This window comes from Myotis lucifugus, unplaced genomic scaffold (genome assembly GCF_000147115.1).
Source record: "Myotis lucifugus unplaced genomic scaffold, Myoluc2.0 scaffold_584, whole genome shotgun sequence".
In the NCBI taxonomy this organism is placed as follows: Eukaryota; Metazoa; Chordata; class Mammalia; order Chiroptera; family Vespertilionidae; genus Myotis; species Myotis lucifugus.
The window spans coordinates 33,202-45,093 of record NW_005871632.1 but is presented as its reverse complement, the minus strand read 5'-3'; positions in this window follow the sequence as shown (position 1 = coordinate 45,093).

Below are 11,892 nucleotides of genomic sequence, written 5' to 3'. Positions count from 1 at the left end.
CTGTGTGGCTTGGTTTTCATTTATTTATGGAGTTGAAGATGGAGGATTACTTTGAAAAATCATGCAGAATGAATATTAGAGGACAAATAGGAGGGGAATAACTTTCTCAACCTAGAGAAAACTGAGAAGGCAATTTCAAGAACTATCTTTGGTAAGAAACTACATTAAAAATAGACTTATCTCTAGGATACTAAAAAAACTCATTCTGGTGTCAAAAGAGATACCACAATTCCAGTCACTTTCCAGCTAGCAATACTAGAATGTACCAAAGGCCAACTCCTGCTGAAGTCAGCTGATTACCCATGGCATGAAGGTAGGCTTGCTATTCTGGAAGATGAACTCTCTTAGCATTGACTCCTTACCTGAAAAACAAAAGAATTTCCTATTTTTTTTGGTGAACTATAGTGTGAAACTTTTAAAAACTCACCTGAGAATATTTTCCATTGATGTTGATCCTCACCCAAGGATATTTTTCCATTGCTTTTCAGAGACAGTGAAAGGGAGGGAGGGAAGAGAGAGAAACATGGATGTGAGAGATACATTGGTTGCCTCCCAACTGGGGGCTGAAGCGAACCCACAACCCAGGTACTATGTGCCCTTGACCAGGAATCAAACCCAAAACCCTTTGGTATGTGGGCTGGTGCTCTAACCATTGAGCCTACGGCCAGGGATCCACTGATTTTTGTTTTTTGAGAGAGAGAAATAAGAATTGGTTACCTCCTGTGTGTGCCCCGACCAGGATAACCCAAAACCCAGGTAAGTGGGCTGACTGGGAGTTAAACCCGCAACCTTTTGAAATAATGCTCTAATCAACTGAGCCACCCGGTCAGGGCGAAACAGCTTTTTTATATATAGTGTGGAAGGAAATGTTTAATCCTTTATTAAGGCGTTATTATTCCATAAGCAAAGATAAATATCTGTTGACAAGATTGTGCTGGATGGGTGATACGTAGAAGTTCTCTCACTGCAGACAGTGGTTCTCAATCTTCTGGGCCTTTAAATACAGTTCATGTTGTGACCCAACCATAAAATTATTTTCATTGCTACTTCATAATGTAATGTTGTTACTGTTATGAATCGTAATGTAAATATCTGATATGCAGGATGGGCTTAGGCGACCCTGTGAAAGGGTCATTTGACCGCCAAAGGGGTCGCGACCCACAGGTTGAGAACCGCTGGTTTAGAAGAATCACCTGGAATGTTTTAAATGCTTCGTCATTCAGTTCCCTCCAACATACTGTTTTGTGTGCCTAGGTTGGGGCCTACGATTCTGCTTTTGAGATTGGTATAGGAAAATAGAACATAGTCTCTATCTCTCTATACATTTTTATATATATAATTCAGAGAGGAAGGGAGAGAGAGAAACATCAATGATGAGAAAAAATCATTGATCGGCTGCGGAGACCCAGCCCGAAAACCGGGCATGTGCCCTTAACTGAAATCAAACCCAGGACCCTTCAGCCCACAGCACTATCCACTGAGCCAAACTGGTTGGGGCTCTACCCTTAAATGTATAATCTACTTTTTAGAAAGCAAAAGCAATTTATCAGCTAAGCATATACAAGAGCCAAATAGTTGTGATCCAGATCTTAAGTACTGTATTAAAGAAGAGCAAGTTCAGTTGGGCAAGAGCAGTTGAAAGAATAAAGAGCAAGAATAGTTGGGATGGCTTTGGAGGGAGGAGGGACGTGAATTGGTTCTTAGATATAGATACTGGTTGGCTAAGGGTAAGAAGGGCCTATAGGCCAATCAGTAACAGGTATGTGAGAAAGCAGAAGTCCAACTGGATGGTGTGATCGGGAGGTGGGAGACCTGTGAAGCCTTCGAAGGGGCAAGAGCAGCATGTTTGAGGGAAAGTCTAGATGGGTTGGGAGAGAAACTGAAGGGTTCTAGAGATCACATATGAAGTCAGATTTAAGTAGGACCCACCTAAAATGATGGCAGAGGGCAATGCAGGGGTAAAGTTCAAGGGACTATGTGAAGGGGAAAGACTGTTTGCTACTACTAGCTTGCTCAGTGCTGTGGCACTCGGGTTCTTTGGGTTATGTTGTCAACAACCTGGTGAAGTAGTACCCGATTTACACGATTAACTCAGAATAATTTAAGGTTGCACAGCCAGTTGGTCCTGGAGTTGGGTTTTGAAACCAAGCCTGACACCAGTGGCCACTCATACAGTTTCTCAGGATAAGGTCCTAAGGTTTGGTCATAATGATTATAATGGGGTTAATAAACGTGCTAGAGCCAACAGCAAGCAGAGTGGTAGTGAAGTCTTATCTAATGTAACCATTTCGCCCAGTGGTTCTCAACCTTGGCTGCACATTAGAATCACCTGGGAATCTTTTTAAAATCCTGATTTCTGGGCCTCATCCTCCAGAAATTCTGTTTCTTTGTTATGGGGTGAGGCCACAACATTAGTAACAAAGAAACAGAATTTCCGGAGGATGAGGCCCAGAAATCAGATTTTAAAGAGTCCCAGGTCATTCTAATGTGCAGCCAAGGTTGAGAACGACTGATTTAGCCTAACTGGTACCTTCTAACAGAGTAATGCCCTTGAAACGTACTTGGCTCAGTTTACTACTGTTTTTGCTTTAAACCTTATTACCCCTCCTCCTTGATAATTCCGTTTCCTCCTACTTCAAACCATCCTTTGGCTGAAAGTAATAACGGCGGTTGCTTTCCACAATTGTCTTAATTGGCTTTTTGAGGCGAAACTTCGAGCAGATCTTTGTTGAATGAGTAATAGTGGTGAAATAACTCAAAATATGGGCGGGCGAGTAAGGCAACTGGGTATAGTGTATGCCAGCTTCCCAGATGGACTTGCACAGTTTAAGTAAGTGACTAGTGGTATAGTCTGACTCAATTGAATATGAAGAGCTGTGGAGGGGAGAGGAGGCCCCGGGCTTTTCTGGGACACTGAATTTAGGTCTGAGATTTCCAGCCTCAAGATAGAAGGAGGGGTGGTATATTCCTATTGCAGCCAGTTAAAGAGAGCGTAACAGCTGATAAGGAAAGAAAATCTCTAGCACAAAACACACAAGTTTCTACCATTAAGGGTTATTTACAATGCAAGTAAATTGTCTCCAATGCAAGTTCATTAAAATGCATATATTTGCTTGAATGCCTCTATCATTTTTTGAATTTCAGTAAAAATGCAAGAGTAGATTGCAAATCAGTGGTGACATTTCTACAGGGAGCTTAAATAATAAAGTCTAGGTTTGTAACTTTATGGTGATTTGACTTGATATATACAGTTTATTGCTTCTGAAAGAAAGGGTAATTCGCATTCTCATTAGATTGTGAAATGGCCTCAGTTGTTCTTTTGACTGGAGCTAGACTAGTCAATCCAAGATTAAGGTCTCCGGTGAGCGCCTGACGTGCAGGGTTTCAGTGCTGAATGAAAAGGAGGGTCCACTTGCTTTAGACACCAGAGGTGCAGGGAGCGGAGTGGATATGACAATGGAAACGGGACTCTCAGGAGAGGCCTTTCACCTGTGCCTCTTCTGAAGCGCCGGAAGGATTCCATGAAAGCTCTTAAGTTTCACGTCAATCACAGAAACAATTTGGGCCTGGGAGATTTCCAAGACAGATGTTGGAGTGAAACTACCGGGATGAAGATGCTGCCCGAGCCACACTTGCTGGGATGAGAGACAGATCTGAAGTAATCTACGGGGCACCAGTTGCTGTTCTGTGACCTTCTCGATGGTCCACATTCCTGCAGCTGTGAAAACACGACCCCGTTGCTGGGTGCTGTGAGCTACTTGTCCTCTTCATCAGCATAGGCTAAGCTCTGTTTTTCCTTCTAACGGGCCTTGAGTGTTACCTAGGAAGTAAATGTTTGAAGAAAACGTTTGAAGATCCTAGGATAGGTAGGATGGCTTTTCCAGTTTAAGTTCTAGGTCACTCATATAGGAGATTACATTGAAATTTTAAAACTTATTTTCTAATCCCTGAGCTTTGAGGCCTCAACCACTAATGACCCTTCCCTCGCTGTCACCTAGTACCGTTCGGTTTTCTCACATTATCTCCCGTCTTCCCCTTGGCATTCCCACTGCCTAGTTTTGGTACTAGTCCCTCTCCTCTGCACCACCACGTTAATTTCCTAAGTGATCAGCTGGTGTCGGTCTCCCTCACACACCCCGTCTGTCTTGCACAGATCCGAGTGTTAATCCTCTGAATACCCACTTTCAAGAATCTACAGCAAGGGTCTGTCATGGCCCCATCGTCATTGGTCACCTCAAGCATCCAGGGAAGTGTAAAGCAGTGCATTAACCTGACCCAACAACTGAGGACCTTCTCCAGCCCCCAACCCATTTTACAGCCTGAACTTCCACCCCAAACCCACCCAGCTGTGCGTAGGCCTCAAAACGGTCCGGCAAGGTGGGGATTGGATTAGGTTATGTGCTTTCTTGAGGGTGGTTTTGCTTGAGGGGTCCCAAAGAGACATTTCCAAGTTCACTTAGAAGCACAGAAACAATGGATGGGGCTTACTTAAAGGCAAAGACAAGCCTTTTACTAAAGAAGTTATATCCCTGGGGTGTGACTATCCACCATGACCTGCCCAGTTAGGAATTTATGATCAGATCACCCTTTGAGGTTACTCTCCATAGAACCCCATTTTCATCCACATTCCTATACAGACTCTACCACTAGTAACTAAACAGTGAAGGGGACCAGAATAAGCTATTGTGTACATAAATTATTGTGAGCTGAGGCATTGGATTCCTCAAATCCCTTATCTGACTAAAAGCATAACTTCCCAAAAGAACTCATTTGTCACGAAACACCCTCCAGGGAGCAACTCTGAGCTGTTCTTGGAGAGATGTGCACCACACCCAAAACATGGTCTCAGAGTTCTTACCTCATCTGTCCTCCTAAGGGTCCCGTTCTCTCTCCCAAAAGTCCTTTATTTTAAGTGCCCTTCGTGCCCCTAGCCCTGATGAGAAGTCATCTGTTCTTCAGAAGTGCCTCTCTGCCCTTCCCCATCCCCTGTTAAGGTGGTACATACCATATACGCCCCCAATTCTAGGAGGCGCAGTCTTCTGTGAACTCCCAGATACACAGTTAATAAAAATCTGCTTTTCTTTTGCTAATCAGTTTAATTTGCAAACCTCCAAACACTGCACCTAAAAGGGTAGGGAAGGTTTTTTCCCCCCAACAATAGTAAACAAGGTAATGTTTCTCCATAGAATTCTCTATGAAGAAATTATAGTTAGAATTTTATTATTTTGCAACCTCAAATGAATTGTTGGATCTAGGCATGATCAATGGCTACTAACTTACAGAGAAAGAGATCCAACAAAAGAGAGACATCCAGACATTCATGTACCTTAGTGTCTCGAGCACAGTCCTTCTTATGGTGAGGCAATGCCAAAACATATCAAACCTCAGATCAAACCTCTGTTCTAGATCCAACTCCAATTTATAGGAAACCTGAAGACAGAGGGACATATTAAACTACATCAATTAAAAACCCCAGACTGGTCAATTTTGCAGGACAATTGATTCGGTGTTTTCCGTAATTAAATTTCAATGGGGAATGAAAGAGAATATAAATGAACAAAAGACTGAAAGGAAAAAAAAATAACAGGCAAAACTAAAGCATGCGGTGTTTAGAGAAATACAGAGGTAATATACTATAAAGAAAACGATTAACCTCCAAGTCAGGATGGGGATATTTTTAGCAGGAAGGGAGGAGCTATAAATGGCCAGAGAGTTATAAATGGAGTTTCTGGGATACCTAATCCTATCTTCTGGCCTGGACGTTGTTTACAAACGTGTTTGCCTCATAACAAGTCATTAATCTACACATTTGTTTTGTGTGGGTTTTAAATTTTGTCTTACATTTACACTTTATAAAAGGCTCTGTGTGTTTAAAATTATAGGGAGTAGTTCACAATCTCCAGGACCATAGAAACAGTTCCAGAGTCTGTGCAGCCACGACCAGTGCTCAAAACCAGGCTTGGCAAGGTCAGCTGAGGTCCTGCAGTCCCTGCTGCTGAACATCCTGCCCCACGAATTGTCACTGTTGCCTCTGGAAACAATAAGCTGCCACCAATGCCAAACCCTGGCCGATAAGGTTGATACTGTGTGGTCTCTGCTTCTTTGTCTCAGTAGTTTCTGCTGCAAAGTCTGGGGTGGTTTGGTTGGTGAAGCCTCAAGTAGGTGCCCATGTTCCATATGCCAGGGGAGTGGGGGGGAGAGAGATTCAGTAGTGGGGGGTGAGATCTGACCCTAAGGGGGATTCAGGTGGACAAAAAGAATGACAAATGGCCCCTTACGCCCTTGATGCTCAAATGTAACTGCATATAAGAGTCACCGGGGAAGTGCTTTAAAAAATACCAGTGCCACGGTTGTACCCTGGCCCAATTAACACAGAATCTCTAGGATGAGACTGTACTGTTTATTGGCTTTTTGTTTTTTTACCCCCTGTGTGATTCCCATGTGCAGCCAAGTTCATAAACAAACTAGTGGCCCGGTGCACGGATTCGTGCACATTGAAAGGAAATTAATTAGAAGGTGGCCGGTGGGGCGGGACTGGGCACACCTTGGAGCCAACCTGCCATGATCCTGGCCTGCCTCACCTAGGGTGGCACTGCAGCTCGAAGGGCGTCTGTGGAGTGAGCGGGGTCCCTTGGCAGGTGTGGTCCCTCGGCCTGCGGGGATCGGGCCAAAACTGACTCTCCAACATCTTCCGAGGGGGCCTGGAGTGCGAGAGCTCCCTCCTCTCTGGTTCCGGGGTGTGTCACCCGAAAACCGTAGCTTCTAAGTCACGCCAGATCAGCAGCTCCTGCTTTGAGTGTCTGCCCCCTGGTGGCCAGTGCACTTCATACCTACCAGATGATCAAACAGACCGATGGTCGCTTAGCCTTTTATATACACTGAGTGGCCAGATTATTATGACCACCCCATCAGTACTTCGTTGGGCCACCTTTTGCCTTCAATACTGCGGCGATTCTTCTTGGCATTGACTCCATGAGATGTTGAAAGGTGATGCGAGGAATCTGACACCATGCCTGATGAATAGCACTGTCCAGTTCTGTGAGATTTGATGGTTGTGGAACCAGCTGCCTCATGGCTCTTTTAACTTCGTCCCACAAATGCTCAATTGGATTGAGATCTGGTGATTGTGGGGGCCACCTAAGCAAGGTAAAGTCTCCCTCATGTTCTTGAAAGCACTCCTGCACAATACGAGCACCGTGGCATGACACATTGTCTTGTTGGAAGAAGCCATCTCCATTGGGATACGCCATCAACATGATAGGATGAACTTGATCAGCAATGATACTTAAGTATGTTGTGCTATTCAGACGTTGTTCCACACGAATTAAAGGGCCCACATCATGCCAGGAAAACATGCCCCAAGCCATAACACTGCCCCCACCAGCTTGAAGGGTTGTACTCATGCATGTGGGGTGCATGCTTTCATGCTGTTTCTGCCGAATTCTCACTCTGCCATCTGCATGATGCAACTGGAAACGTGATTCATCGGACCACATGATTTTTTTCCAATGCTCGACTGTCCAATCCTTGTGTTCCTGTGCGAATTGGAGACGTTTTATCTTGGTAACTGCAGACAGCAAAGGTGTTCGAACAGGCCTTCGGCTTCCATATCCCATACGATGCAGTGTATGGCTAATTTGCCTACAAATGTCAGGTGGTCATAATAATCTGGCCACTCAGTGTATATAGATGCCTGCACCCTTGCCATGCAAAGTGTGGTCTTCAGATTAGCCACATTGGAATCAACTGGGAGCTTGTTAAGAATACACAGTCTCGGGATACACACACACAGCCCTGCTGAATTAGAATCTACCTCTAAACTTGTCCAGGGCAGTTACACACCCTTTTCCAAAGGCCAGCTCAAGACCCCCCAGCAAGGATGTTCCCCCGTCCTGAGCAGAGAAGCAACCTCTCTCCCTCCTCCATACACAGAGGGGCACTTGGACCTACATCTGTGTTGGGCACTTATGGCGCCGTCCCTTCCTGGTGGTTGTCCTCTGTTGACTCGTCTGCTTTCCAGGTTGCACACCCTGGTGGGCAGAGACCCTGCCTGGTCTGCTCTGTGTCGGCACAGCACTCCGCACGGCTGCCCACGCAGCAGGAGCTCATGTGGTAAGTGAACCAGTGACTTTTTCTGCTTCCTTCTATCCAGCAGATTCAGCAGAGGTGGTGCCGGCCTCCTAGTTCCCGCCCTCACTTCCATGCACTCACATTTGTATCCCAATTTAAAAGCAATTTCTAATGCAACTTGAAAAGAACCTTAAAACTCAAGTCCAAGTCTCTTCCGACCAACTATCTCCAGGTCCAGGACAAGTGGTGTCTCCTGTGGCTCCTGTTGCCAGGAGGTGGACTAGAAAGCCCTGGGAGACTCAGGCCACTGTCAAAGTTCGGGGACTCCGTGGTTCCCCTCTGCTGGATTAACCAACACTCACAAGACTCCTAACTGTTGTGGGGGTGGTGGGGGTGGGTATGGAGCAGCTATGAATTAAATATGGAGTCATTGGGCCGCCTTGTGGCCATTCCTGGGAACTGCATGTCTCCTGTGTGTCACCACAAACTTGCTCAGAGCCCATCCATTTATGACGGCTCTAGCTGCTTTGGCTCAGGGGGTAGAGTGTCGGCCTGTGGACCGAAGGGTCCTGGGTTTGATTCCGGTCAAGGGCACATGCCCTGGTTGCGTGTTTGGTCCCCAGTGGGGGGCATGCAGGAGGCAGCCGATCAATGATTCTTTCTCATCATTGATGTTTCTCTCTCTCCCTCTCCCTTCCTCTCTGAAATCAATAAAAAATTTTTTAAAAAATATATATTTTATTGATCTTTCTACAGAGAGGAAGGAAGAGGGATAGAGAGTTAGAAACATCAATGAGAGAGAAACATCGATCAGCTGCCTCCTACACACCCCCTACTGGGGATGTGCCCGCAACCAAGGTACATGCCCTTGACCGGAATCGAACCTGGGACCCTTCAGTCCGCAGGCTGACGCTCTATCCACTGAGCCAAACCGGTTACGGCAAAAATATTTAAAAAAAAAAAATTTATGGTAAACATAGCCACAAAACAATTAAATTCTCTTCCCAAACCCCCACTAAAATGAAGAAAAGGAATTTAAAAAGCATAAGACTATGAAGACAAAACAGGCAAGAGACATCTGTGAGAATTAGCAACTATTGAACTAAATCTTTTTAAAATGGGAGTTGGAAAACAGAGCTGACTGCTGTAGGACAGAAGTTACAGCCTACATGTCTCAAAGGAGGATGCCAATAAAAAGGGAGCAAATTTGCCCCGCATCCCCAGAGTTCCAGGATTCAGAGGCACCGGTTGTCATGGGGAGGTCAGACATGTGGCAGGCAGTCGGTCACAAATGGGGTTGGGTAGGAAGTTTGTATAAAATAGTGGGAGCCCCAGGTGTCCCTTCCTGCCCCTTGTTGTCTGCAGAAATGGAATGACAGAGCCTCCAGGCTCAAGGACGCCGGGCATGGGGAAAGGTGGGGATGAGGCAAGGGACCAAAAACATGGAGTTCAGTGCACAGTGGCATCTCGAGGGATGGCCTCCTCAGATTCATTCCTGCTCCCTTCCCTGGAGTTTTGGCAGCCAGGCATACGTACCCAGGTAAAAGGTTCGGAATGTCTCCTCTGGAGAACCTGGCCTAAGAGAAAAGCCTCACAACACCATTGGCTGGAGGTTTACCAACTAAAAGGCCAGGTCATTGCAGATCATTCTGTGTAGAAGGTCTTCAGTCATCAAGGCAGATGAACACGCATAAAGCTTCCACTCTACCTAAAACATATAAAGTCATCCTAACATGTAGAAAAGTATAGGAAAACTAAGAAAAATCCACACACCTGACACCCAGATTTAGCAGATATTTGCATTCAGTCAGACCTTCAGTTCTTTACCTTACAGCTGTGTGTTACAGCTGATGGGCCATGCGCTTTCACCTTAACATAAGAGAGAGAATAAAGCCCTAGCTGGTTTGGCTCAGTGGACAGAGCATCGGCCTGTGGACTGAAGGGTCCCGGATTTGATTCTGGTCAAGGGCACATGCCTGGGTTGCAGGCTCAATCCCCAGTAGGGGGTGTGCAGGAGGCAGCCAACCAATGATTCTCCCTCATCATTGATGTTTCTATCTCTCTCTCCCTCTCCCTTCCTCTCTGAAACCAATAAAAAATATATATATAGCCGAAACTGGTTTGGCTCAGTGGATAGAGCATCGGCCTGCGGACTGAAGGGTCCCGGGTTCGATTCTGGTCGAGGGCATGTACCTGGGTTTCGGGCACATCCCCAGTAGGAGATGTGCAAGAGGCAGCTGATCGATGTTTCTCTCTCATCGATGTTTCTAACTCTCTATCTCTCTCCCTTCCTCTCTGTAAAAAATCAATAAAATATATTTAAAATATATATATATATTTTAAGAAGAGAGAGAGAATAAACAACTAACCAAAAAAGGAAACGAAAAAAATGCAGAAAACCAATGAAAACCCCTGAACTCACTTTAATTAATATTCTTGGATATGCCATAATATTAAATCCATAAGGCAAAAATAGGATGGATTTAATATTTAATGGATTTAGTACAAAAAACACACAAAGAATGAGATAGAATTCACTAAAATAAGAACTGTCAATGGAAATAAAAGATTTAAGAGAAGAATTAGAAGATAAAAGTCCCAGGAAATGTCCCAGAAAGTAAAACACACAGACCAACAAAAGGAGATGGAAAAGAGGAGGAATTGATAAGAAATGTAGAGGGCTAATCCAAAGGTCAAATTTTTTTGATTCACTAGAGGTCCAGAAAAAGAAAACAGAGAAGAAAGCGGAAGGAAGGTGATGATGGGAGAGAGAATATAAGGAAACCTCCCAGAATTGAGGAATACTGGTCTCCAGATTGAAGGGGCCTGGCCTGTGCCAACACACACACACACACACAAAGAGAGAGAGAGAGAGAGAGAGAGAGAGAGAGAGAGAGAGAGAGAGAGAGAGAGAAAGAGTTCCTGCACCAAGGAATGCTATCATGGCATCTCAGAACTCCAGGGATAAAAGAAGAGATTAAAAAAATATTTTAAAGGCACCCAGAGGGACAACAATAGGTCACATACAAAGAATCACGAGCCTAAATGGTATCAATTTTCTTAAAGTAATGCAGAGAGCTAGAAAACAATGGGGCAGTAGCTTCAAATTTGTGAGTGAAAAGACTTTTCCCTGTGAAATTCTATTCTCCTTCAAATTACTTGTCAAGTAGGAAATGATGTATCCAGATGAATGCTGTCTTCCCTTGCTCACCTGCGCAGGAATCTATTAGCGGACATTCATTCTCCAGCAACAGGGGAAAGGACCATGTGGAAGAGGGAGGCCCGGGCCCCAGGAAACCAGCCCTGGAGGGTGTGCAGGTGGCCTAGGAAGTAACCAGTCTGGAGAGGAACTGGAAGCCTGGTCTCCAGGAAAACAAGTCGGGGAGGTGGTGCTGATGTGTTACAGCTGATGGACCATGTGCAAATAATGAGGATGTGTTTTATCAGGTAGGGAGAAGGCTCTCTGAGACAGTGGTTCTCAACCTTGGCTGCACATTAGAATCACCTGGGAATCTTTTAAAAATCCTGATTTCTGGGCCTCATCCTCTGAAAATTCTGTTTCTTTGTTATGGGGTGGGGCCACAACATTAGTAACAAAGAAACAGAATTTCCGGAGGATGAGGCCCAGAAATCAGGATTTTTAAAAGATTCCCAGGTGATTCTAATGTGCCCCCCGGTTAAAAAAAATTTTTTTAAAAACGGGGGAAAAAAACTGGCCTTGGTTTACCTTCTGGGGGCCCCCCGGCCTACCCGTTTCCTGGGGCCCCCGGGAGGGCCCCCATTAAAAAAAGGGTACCTTGGGGTGAGTTAACCAAGGGAAAA